The sequence below is a fragment of the Limulus polyphemus genome, unplaced genomic scaffold, assembly GCF_000517525.1.
Source record: "Limulus polyphemus unplaced genomic scaffold, Limulus_polyphemus-2.1.2 Scaffold121, whole genome shotgun sequence".
Classification (NCBI taxonomy): domain Eukaryota; kingdom Metazoa; phylum Arthropoda; class Merostomata; order Xiphosura; family Limulidae; genus Limulus; species Limulus polyphemus.
In genome coordinates this window covers 345,958-356,199 of record NW_013665731.1, presented here as the reverse complement: position 1 = coordinate 356,199, position 10,242 = coordinate 345,958, and positions in this window count along the sequence as shown.

The following is a 10,242-nucleotide window of genomic DNA, read 5'->3' as shown; positions in this document are numbered from 1 at the left end:
ACGGCTGAAATGGCGAGCATGTTTGGTGTGATGGGGATTCAAACCCGCGACCCACAGATTGCGAGTCGAGCGCCCTAACCACCTGGCCATGCCGGGCCTAGTATTAATTACTCTCATCAATATTACGTAGTAAAATAACTGAAAACAGTATATAAGGAACAGAATAATAAATCAGTGTGGCTCAGTTGTTTCGCGCGTAATGTCGTAGTCGGATGGCTGCAAATTCGAGGCTTACGCGCGTCATACTATTGTGTCCTTGAGCAAAATACTTTATAGAACTTGTTCCATTCTACCAACTGTTATATAGGGGTTAACCTGCGATGGACTGGTATTTAGGCCAGGGAGAATGGATTACCATTATCATCTGCTTGTGCCACTTGAAACGAGAATTCAAAAGCACCGGCCCTATGTGCCTTGCACGGCAAGAATTTAACTTTAATTCAATTTTAGCCAATAAAAATGTGAGACATGTTAAGTAATATATTGTTTAAAACTTTTTATATAGTATCCTTTAAGTCGTAAAATAATGTATTTTAATAGGTACGTCCAGATGCAGTTTCACGATTCTTGAAAAACGATGCCATGTCATCAACATTTCCTTCATTTCTCCTTCATCTGCAAAGAGTGAAATTGAATAAGAATTCTCCAGTGAAGAGAAAATTAGAAGAATCTTGGCCTAAAATAGTATATTATGTTTATTTTTAGTGAAAACGTAATGTTTAGCACGAAAACTTGACTCAATGACCATTTTAAATGTAAGGTTCATCATCGTCAAATTTGCAAAACTTCATGAAGGTTTAATAGTTGTTGTAAATATAAAATAATATTACTTGATTTTGCATGCTTAGCTTTCAGGATAGTGTTTCGTTTAATTGTTCATATTGTTTTAATCTTGCGGTAAGATGCTCACCTCAGTAACTGGCTATAAAAACCAACCATATCCATACTTACGGGTGACCAATACTCGGATACACTCCTATTCTAATATTTTGTTTTAAGGAACCATGTTCCAGTACAAGCAGTAAAGGAGATAATACTCAAAAACACCCAGCAATTTGTTCCCCTAAAAAAAAAACTGTTTTGAAAGAAGATTAAACTAACGAAAGAGCGAAAGCTGTAGGAGGCGAGATAAAAAAATATCCAGTCTGGAAGAGCTCATCAAGAAGAGGACGGAACAAAGTTTAAATGAAAGTGGATGTGAAGCCATCAGAAATGCTTTTCCTAGTGTCATAGTATTTTTCATACAGGATGTTCTGAGAAATAGAGAAGTGAAGAAATGCGGTAGACATTATCCACAAAAGATGAAAGAACTGTCTATGATTATTTATTTTATTCTCCACTACTTCATGTATTCACTATTACGTGCTTGGAGTACTTATGTAAAACGTCCACCAGAGTTTTGGGGAGAAGTGTTTGAATGTTTAATAAAAAACTGATAGTGAAACCATATATGAAAGATTGTACCTTAGTAATTGGTTCCATGGTTTTGTCAATGCAAACTGAGAGGGATGCTGTTAAAACAAAATATTCTGGTTTTATAAATAATGGTGGAGTTGTGCTTGAACAATATGAAGATCTTGTTTTAGAAACACTTGTCTTTCTAAATGTTGGTTTGACAGGGAACTGAAAGACATCTGTTGTTTACTTCTTTGCTCATCAAGAAGTTACTTGTTATAACAACGTTAAACTTTCTTGATGTAGCAGGGTTTCATATATGGGGTGTTACTTGCGATAGAACTTCAGGAAATATTTGTATGCTAAGGAACTTGGGTTATAAGCTTGGAGGTTCTGTGAAAAATATTGGTGGGTTATTTCTTGATCCACAGGAAGCGTATAATGTTTATGGCATTTAGATGCATGCCATACATTAAAGTTGATTAAACGATTTAACAAAATTCATAAGGCAAGGGAAGAAAATTGAATGGAGGTATTTTCAAAGATTTTGTGAAATCCAAGAACAAGAAGTACTCAGTTTGAGTAATGGATTAGGTTTCAGGCATATAAAGTAGGTTATGCAGAAAACTGATCTCTCTCTTAGTTCCTCAAAGATTTTGTGAAATCTAAGAACAAGAAGTTCTCAGTTTGAGTAATGGATTAAGTTTCAGGCATATATAGTAGGTTATGCAGAAAACTGCTCTCTCTCTTAGTTCCTCAAAGATTTTGTGAAATCTAAGAACAAGAAGTTCTCAGTTTGAGTAATGGATTAAGTTTCAGGCATATAAAGTAGGTTATGCAGAAAACTGATCTCTCTCTTAGTTCCTCGATAGCTTAGGCTATTGATTTTCGTAGGTGTGAGGTTAAAAATTCCTATTTTGATGGTTATGAGGAAATTTGTAAAGCTCCTCTAACACTGGAACAACGGCAAATATAAGAGCAGATTGCCTCTAAAACAATTGAATATTTTAGTTATCTCTGTATTTTAGATGTTACACCATCATTTCTTCACAAAAGGAAAACTTTTGTTTCGGGATTTGTTTTGATATCTAACTCAATCTGAGATATCGTTGTATAGCTTCTGACTGGAGCAGTCTTTCTCTTCAAAGTTGTTTTAACTTACAAAGTTTTTCAGGATCACTTGGAACTTTTCCTGCAACAGAGGTCTGGGAGAGTGAAATAATGGCCACATTTGTTTATAGTTCATTAATGTTTTGCGTAAGATTTTTTTGAATAGTCTTATAAAAGTTTCTTCCGTTGGCAAATGTGTAACTTTCCAGCATTCACCATGTTGCATCATTCCTATGAATTCTAAAGAATATATACCTAAGGCTTCTGTAGTTGGTGTAAATATTCATGAAAATGACGAATACTTTCAGCTCCTTTGGATAACATTACTGCATCTGAGTTTCACTCATCAGTATTATTCAACTTGTCGATTTCATTGTTAGAAAAGTTTCTGCCTTGATCTCATGCTCTTCCTCTATCCAATTGCTGCATTTCACCAGCTTAAAAACTGCGATTTTGCATACAGCAATTCTCTTTTTCCACTGAATGTTATTTTTCCTCCTCCGATGGCTCAGTAATAAGCCTTATAACACTAAGAACTGGATTTATATACTCCTTGGTCACGGATAAGGCTTTCCAAAGCATTTTAATGAGTTAACCAAATAATATAATACCACTGCAACTCCTTTCCTCTTGACTAAAATTGCCATCCAAGTTTTTAAGTATCTAGCTAGTGAATTAATTTTTCAACATAACAGAGTATGATTTTTTTAAGAAAAACTCTTAAAAAGATACATATGCAAGGAAACTGATTAAAATCACTGCCAAACGTTATGTGAAGGTGAGGCTCTTAACCTATGGCGTACGGCATACAATGGAAAGAATTGTTGGTAGAAGACAAAATATTTGGCAGAGACTAAACAATACTATTTTTTTTTCAAATGCGTAAATAAACGTGCTTTATCACTTTTAACTCTTTGGAGTGCTCCTAAATTCATAATTTATGGCTGGTAATATTCTGGCACAGAGGCGTGGTATTTTTTGTACAATGTTTTAATGTACCTTGCCCTTTTGCTGCAGAAACAAAACAACCGGTTCTATTGTTTTAACTCTTTTGTTTCAAACACTAAATTAATTAATTTTGATATATTTTAAAGAACTGAAATTGACCTGTCAAGCAGTCTTATCTATTGTATTACTTATATTTAATGTGATATATTGACTACACATGTCTATTTCAGTGTTCTTTTGCGCAAACACTACACTTAGTTGCTTTTCCCGCTGTTTAATTTGATTATTTTAGCATTCAGCATCAAATGTTTTTTTATAGGTTTGTTTTTCTTTTGATGATGCAGTTAATTCATACCATTCTCCTCAAGTTTCCCAGTTTGCAAGTTGTACATCATTTGATCTTGCATTTGTAAATAAGTATAACTTTTGTGCAAAGCTACTGTTTAATGTGAAGAACATTTCTGAAATGTTTTGTAGTTCTATTAATAGTAAATATATATTTCTGTGGTTACTTTTAAATTATGTGAAATATCTGTAGATGAATATCAAAATATGCTTCAAATTCATTCTATTTTTACAAAAATATACAATTTGTCAATTTTATCCGACTTCGGTGCTTTGTGTATTTTGCTGGCAAATCCTTACATGAGGCTATTAAATAGTCGATATTTGTATTTACTATTATATTACAAATGATCATTTAGAAATAATGTCTTATGAAATTAAATTTCTTATTTGAAATTGAAGTGAATATACTAAATTAGATAGGTATCAAAACGTCATGCCTACTGCAGTAACTTCGAGAACTTATCATGCTAAGAGTGTTATCTAAAGGCATTAACTCCGATTGATCTATATTATAGAAACACTACACATTTAGTGGGATGTTTCTTGAAACTGTCAGGCTACTTGCTTATTTGAATGTTAATACAAACATTTCTGACGTTGTTCTGGCACCTTAAAATTAAGCCTATGCTTTATATATATATTTTTCATTGCAAATTAAAAGATGCGTAAATTTATCTCGTACGTATTACGTGTCATTATTCTTGTATAAAAACGATACCTCCGGCAAGATGGCAATTCCATAGACACTGACAGCTTACTTAAAGTCAATGGCTAGTAGTCTCTCTAGTTACGGTACTAATTACAGCTTAATGGTTCAGTGCTAGTTTGAGTTCACTGGAGGGATCACAAGAAGTTGACTACTGGCTTACAATGCTGAAATCCGGGGTTACATTTCTTGTGGTGGACAGAGCGCATTTCGCCCACTGTGTAGCTTTGTGCTTAACAACAAATAAACACTAGTTTAAAGCTTGCCACACAGATCTATAATTTGGATCAATGTCTTATTTGATGATAACAAACGTTAAACATTTTTTCAGCTACAAAATCTGTAGTACCAAATAAGCTTTTGCTAGTATGGACTCAAATCTGAATATTAGATAACACGACTGGTGCTTGCTCTCTATAAGAATAAGATACTAATGCCATTTGGCATTATAGAATAGCTGTAGTTTTGCATTGTCATTGCTAGAGTAGAGAAAATTCCGACTATCACTTACTTGTTTTCAGCAGCATATTTAAGATATGATAATAACAAAATCATCTTGGAAATATTATTAGTGAAGGTGTGTAAAATACTAAGAGAAGGCAGATAATCAACAACATTACCACCAATTGTTGGGCTTCTCTTGTCTCATGGAATAGAAAGATTTGAACATCACTCTTATGATGCACCTACGGCCCCAAAGTGCAAAGCACTTTTTTGCTGCGATAGGTCACGAACCATGGATTCTAGGACTCATAGCCTGGGCACGATAAGTCGCGCCCAACTGTGTTTTTTCCCGAAAGAGGATCGAAGGCTGCCTCGAGGAGTAACCTGTTTTAACCACTCGCATCCCAATACAATAGTATGTTGTCTGTCAGTCTGTCAGTAGATACTAAAATGACGTCACATAAGAGACGCTTAACGTTACAATTTGTACAGTTGTAACATCAGTAAAACGTGCGCATGCCATGAATCACGAGAAGGATTATGCTCTCTGTAGGCTACAACACAGTATGACATACGAACTTTAAAAGTAAGAAATAAAAATAGTTGTTACTCTTAATTTTGGTTTTATTTACTCTTGAAACGGAACAAGTTTTGGAACTTAACTATGGTTCCGTAACAATTGGAGATAGATCTTTCATATTTTACCAGAAGATTGTACAACAATTAATTAATCAACCTACTTACACTGACTATCAATAATAAATTAATACCCTTAAACATATGATAATGGTGTGAGTTTTGTCCTGACAGTTGATTATGTGTATTCTCTTTATAAAAACTAAAGGAATAAATTCTGGCTTTTATGAACTAGATAACTTAATGTCTTAATAAAATCCGTAGTGTGAGTAGCTGGTCCAACGTTCCTTTATAATACTGTACCTACCATATTTCTCTTCACTTTTTATCCTAATATGTTTATAAAAGGTTCATTTTTATGTTTTTCCCTATAAGATTAACTGTTTTGTAAAACTAATTTATTGATTCAGTTCCTAAGGGGGTACAGAAATGCTAATTGTCAAAGAACACTTTTCTTTGTTTCTGTGATCCGTTATGCTCGTTTTGTTGAATTTCGAGCAAAGCTACTCGAGGGCTATCTGCGCTTATGTAATTCATGTTTTGACATGGCCAGGTGGCTATGGTGCTTGACTCGCAATCTGAGGGTCGCGGGTTCGAATCCCCATGGCACCAAACATGCTCGCCCTTTCAGCCATGGTAGCGTTATAATGTGAGGGTCAATCTCACTATTCGTTGGTAAATGAGTAGCCTAAGAGTTGGTGGTGGCTGCCTTCCCTCTTGTCTTACACTGCTAAATTAGAGACGGCTAGTGCAGATAGCCCTCGTGTAGCTTTGAGGGAAATTCAAACAAACCAAAATTTTCACATTTGTTACTGAAACTTCGAATTTTTACATTTTCTGATCAAAATTTAATGTTCAGTTATACTTAACAAAATAAATTTAAGTTTCATTTTTCCCTTATATGTATAAACATTTTGTGCTTATTCTGCTCATCAAATTAACCCTTTTCTCTCTATAGGTTACTTCGGTTTCCGTTTATTCATCTATTGAAAGTGTGCAAATACATTCATTTCCAGGTCATTCGTTGTACTATTTTATTTGGAAACGTAGGCCTGCAGCTTGTATCAAAGAGAGTTTCGCCCGAAGAAAACGTTATAAAAGAAATAAACTAATTCATTATTGTTTCGTGGATTGGACTTCGCACTATTTTCACCAAGTAATCTGAAAGCATCAGCCCAAAGATGCTATTACATAATTAGTAGGAAGTACAAGTTTTTTATGCCTAACGGGATTTACCTCTGTAGTGGGTAAGCTACCAAGAGAACTGTGATGTTTTTCTTATAATGAAATAATTTTGTATGTTTCTTAAGTGTTGATATGATCGTAACTTTTTGTTATTGCATTTATGATTTGTGTGTATATTCTCTAACGTATTTGACGTCTCCCACAAGTGCATGTTTTATCCTAACTGTTTCTCCAAGCGAAGATTTGAACATTAATCTAACATATAATGAAAAACAAAGATTTTTACGATATTTTGATTTTAAATACAGAAAAAGCTATAGGTTATATTCAGAGTAGTCCAAAATTATCTTTGCTATTTCAAAGGGACCTGACTTGCTCTGGTGGCTAGAACACTCGACTCGGAATTTGTCGCCGAACATGCTTGCCTTTTCAGCTGTGGGAGCATTATAATGGGATGGTCAATCGCCCTATTCGTTAGTAAAAGAGTAGCCCAAGAATTGGCGGTGGGTGGTGTTGACTAACTGCCTTCCCCCTTGTCTATCCCTGCTAAATTATGGACGGCTAGCGCAGAGTCCTCGCGTAGCTTTGTGGGAAATTCAAAACAAACAAACAAACCAAGGTTTCTGTATATTGTTAACATAGTGAAAGAGTACTTACTACAGCTATAGAAAAAATATATATGTGAGTATAAGATTGTAGTACCAAGAAAGTTACAAAAGCAATCAGTGGACAAATAGAGGGAAATCGTCAATGAATTTAACCTTTATGATGTTATAAATAATAAAATCAAATGTCTTCCACGCGGTCATCCCTCACTCTTTCACTTTTCAGGTTGATTAGTCAAAATCCCAAGTCATTTCTGAGATAAAAGCACATGTTAATCGTTGCCGTGCAATTAGTAGCATGTGTGATCACGTAATTAATAACTTCTTTTTATTATATATTAACTAGCTAATATCTTTTGTCTGCTACTAATGTGCTGCCATCTTCAGGAAAATACTGAGAAAAACTATTCGTTGTGGCAAGAGCCAGGTTTCAAGTTGAGATTTACTTATTGCAAACATAGGTGTGGTATTATGGTGGTCCTCATTTGCAGGTAAAGTTTCAGATTAAAAATTCAAAAGCTCTCTTCCCCTAGCCCCACCCCAGCTGCAGGTTTGCAGATTTATAACACTAGAAACCGGGTTTCGATATCCGCGATAGGCACAGCACAAATATCCCATTATGTAGTTTTAACTACAAAAATAAAAAAAAAATGTCAAACTTCATCCATTTTGGACCATATTTAGAAACTGCTCAGTAAGGTTGAAGTTCTAGGCTGCAGTGGCCTGGTACTGTATGTGCCAGGCGTGGTATAAAAACATACTTGTTATGTAGTATAAAATGATTTATCTAATGTATAATATTATTTTATTACATGCACAATAGTATAATTTCATAATTTTAGTGTGATTACTTGCATTTGTACTGTTATTGTTTCCTTTTTGCTGTTAGGAAAGCGTCTTCTATAATCCAGCACAAATTGAAGGAGGAATTGTTTCAGTTAGTGTTTCTTTGTTATGACAGCATCATACTCCTCAATAAGAGTCACATCCCTTTCACCATTGTCATTTACCACATTCAAATGTTGAACTCTAGTCCTTTCTAAGTTCCCATGAGTCGAAATCATAATCCAAATGGAATTTCGAGGCACCTAGAAAAGTATGTTGTGATTTGTTTTGTGTGTGTGTGTGCGACGAAATCTTCAATCAGCATGTCCTTGTACTTCTTGATATTCAGATGGATGCACTTTGGAGGTTCACCTGTCTTCCTTCTCATTTGGTACCTTTACCATTGCTCGTTTTATCTTTGTGGATACAACTAAATCAAAGAATGCCAAACCAATGAGTTCTTCATTGAGATACCATATATATATATCCAACAAATTTTTGACAGGCAAATATTGAAAGAGCAGAATTCATCTTCTTATACTTAACAATATATTGGGGGAAGTTACAATCATTTCTAATGACAGAAATAGCATCGGGAGCAATTTAAAATGCACTAAAATAGACTAACAACAAAGATACAGATGTTACAGAAATCACTTTCTTCGCGGCTAATGAGCTTACATTTTCCATAAACTTCCAGATCTTAAGGGCATATAATGCCTTGTCAATGATTTAGTGCTCCAGGTGCTATAAATCGCAGTCCACGAGAAGGGATGCCACCAAGAAAGGTTATGGATAGTTCAAAAAGCTCTCAGTAATCGTCTCTAGGTTGGATGACCTGAAGTTGTGTTGTAGCAAACTCAATAACACTGTCCTTAACTTCCTCTATGGCTTCTGCTACTTTATCATGGTCAACTCCATTTTCGTAAATGTACTTGTCCAAATATTCCAAAAATTGCTGGAATCAATTAAAAATTGCAATATGTAGACCAGAGGAAAGCCCCATACAGTCTTTGAATACACATGCACAGACAAGTTCTAAGATATGATGCCAGCATGACAAATACAGATTCTTGTTTAATCTTTGTTCTGACATCACATATGCTCCATTTTAGTGACCGGTGTTTCTTGCAGTTGTGTCAAAGCAAGCTACCTTTACATGAGTAATGACACCTCACTTTCCAGCAAATGTCTGAGCATAAATCTGAGCTCAGCGGTGCTAAAATTAACTATGGAAAATGTATAATATGCAGATATGATGCGACCTACAATATAAAATTTCAACTATCCTTGAGCAACCCCTGAACGTGATTCCATATGGATAAAATTTGGTGTGAATTATCTATTTATATATTATAACAAAATGAAGGGGCAAGAGTGTTGTGAATCAAAATTTAAAAAAAAATATAGACCACCCTAGTGTGATACATACTAAATTTGGGTTCTTACTCAATTGGAAGGTGACTTGAACAAACTATTTGAAAACATATCTAACATTTTCTGACTTTTGTGATAGGTTTACGGATTATATTTTCAGGTAGATATATTTAAATTTGTAAAAATATTTGAATACATGGAATTCCTCTAAAAAAGTTAATGATTGAGAAAGTTGTGGATAAATGATGATTTTTTTTCTTCAGTCTAAAATATACAACATAAGGAGTTTAAGAAATAAACAAATTTATAAATGTTGCTCTCATCATGATTTGAAAGCATTTTCAGTAGAACTAAAACTAATTTTCACTTATCTTCCTCTTCCCAACATCAGAAAACAGTCTTAACACTGAACATAAACATTTTAAGATTAAAGTTCATCAAAAAACTGCATAAGTCATCATGCAAAGTATTTGGTCGTATAGTGCGTCAGAGTGCAAAACATCCAAAGCGAGTTGGATCACATGATGTGGTGGAAGTTACCACGTGAGAGACTATTAAGTACTGTTACGACAGCGGGGGTCACGTGACGCTAGTAACACGTCATATTCTCGAAGGTTCGTGAAGTCTCGAGCTTTTACTAGATATGCGGTAGTCTTGTATATA